Consider the following 1,908-nt stretch of genomic DNA (forward strand, 5'->3'; position numbering starts at 1 on the left):
CTTGCTAGACAATATTTTTATTTTATTTTATTTTGTGGCCTTCCTAGCCTTGAGCAGGCTGAACAGACCTTGAGGGCTTGCCGCAGAGGTCCTTATTGACCTTGGTAGAGTCACCTGCCTGGGTGGAGTCATCTGCCTCCCTAGCCCATGCAAGTTCCCACAGGAACTTAGAAGAATAGACTGCCTGCTGACCTGCTTTGCAACATAATCCAGCTGAAACAAAGGATGGAGTCTGTGGGCTCTCCCTATATAAATGCAGTGCTGAATATTAAACTTGGAGCCTGGATCAGAACCTTGTCTCCACCCCTACCCCCCCCACCCCACTACCTGTCTCTTTTTCATTTCCAGCCCCCCTTTCAGGTAAACTCAGTTTGTTCATGGTTGCTGGACCGCTACATTATTTTATTTTATTTTATTTTAAATTTTGAGATGGGGTCTTGCTATGTAGCCCTAACTGGCCTGAAACTTGCTGTATAAACTAGGCTAGCCACAAATTCAGAGACCACTTTGCCTCTGTGAGATTAAAACTGTGAACAAGTCAAGCCTGAGTTTGGAATAGATTTTGATGGCAACAGTAAAGGAAGGTTGTTAAGGCAATTCCAGCTTCTGTGTTAGATAACCAGGCCTTTGCGGACTGACGCTAATAATAGTCACACAGTCCAAACTAGAAAAATGACAGGTGGCCTGGTAAGTGGGCACACCATGCTCCTAGCACTCAGCACTCGTTGGTCACCAACCGAGATGCTCACTGAATCACAAGGTTTATGCAATTAGTCTCTAGGGCCCTTTCCCTCCCATTCTGAAGGTCAAGGGGTTGATCTGGTTGAAGTGCCTATTTTAAACTATACCTCTCCAGCCCTTGATTAGCTTTTGGCGAGAGAGTAGGCAGGACGTTCTAGAAGATGTTTTTTGAAAACTCAAAACTTTGTTTAGACATCTCAATTCTTGATTTCTTGAGGGAGAAACAGTGTAGTCTCAATTAGACAAGTTTTATTTTCAAGTGTACCACTTTGGGAAGATTTAAAATCAAGGTAGTGGGTAGTATATTCTTTTATTTTTGCAGAAGGAAGGAATGCAATTCCTCCCATCTTCTGTAACATTTCAAAATAACATTAAGACAACTTAAAGTAAAAATGCTGCACAAAGCTGGTCAAACGTGCGTTGTGTTTACTGAGCTGTGTGTATAGGCAGCAAAGGCAAATGTTCCGGGCACAGTAGTACACTGAACTTGAGTGCTGAGGCGGCAGCAGCACACGCTGGAAGCCAAGCTGGGCTGGGCGGAAAAAGAAACCCAGTCTCTAAAAGGGAGGTTTTGTGTTGGGCTGAGGACTGCATTTTGTCTCTACCCTAAGAAAGGAAAAAAAAAAAAAAAGTACTTGTCTATGGTAACCCTAGGTTTACACACACACAGAGAAAAATGGCCACAGATAGTTTAAAGCTGGGTTGTACCATCACCATCACCACCACCACCATCCTTGTCATCATCATCATTGTCATTTTCATCATCATATAATCATCAATCACCATTACCACCACCACTGCCATCTTTGTGTACAACATCTTAGAGTTGACCTCTGGTTTTGAAAGGCTGGAGAATCTTAGAATTTAAAATGAGGGCATTTAATAGAAATGTATGTATTAATGTGTAACCTTTACTTAAAAGAGGGCAAGGAAAACCTCTGCCACAAGACAAAAAGGTGGAGTAGCCAGTTCTAGGAACTCAGAGCCACAGGGCTCTGGTTCCCAATACCTGCCCCTCCTGAATGATCCACAATGAGGGCGGAACTAAGAATGAAGGTCTACTGGTTTATGAGACTCTCTACCCTGCCGACCTGATAGGTGAAGATTACATTCCTAGAATGAATATGTTTCCCTCCCTAACTGAATACCTTGGGTCGGGTCCCTCTG

At 43.3% G+C, this 1,908-nt stretch overlaps 1 long non-coding RNA gene across 1 annotated transcript in view; it reads right to left on the reverse strand.

The window, feature by feature from the left end:
- Positions 1-975: 975 nt before the first annotated feature.
- The window catches only part of LOC116095081, a 9,828-nt gene continuing 8,895 nt past the window's right edge, over positions 976-1,908 (reverse strand). The window contains exon 3 of the long non-coding RNA XR_004120432.1: positions 976-1,347. This is a non-coding gene — a long non-coding RNA (uncharacterized LOC116095081). The remainder of the gene's footprint in view (positions 1,348-1,908) is intronic.

Source organism: Mastomys coucha, unplaced genomic scaffold (genome assembly GCF_008632895.1).
Source record: "Mastomys coucha isolate ucsf_1 unplaced genomic scaffold, UCSF_Mcou_1 pScaffold17, whole genome shotgun sequence".
NCBI lineage: Eukaryota > Metazoa > Chordata > Mammalia > Rodentia > Muridae > Mastomys > Mastomys coucha.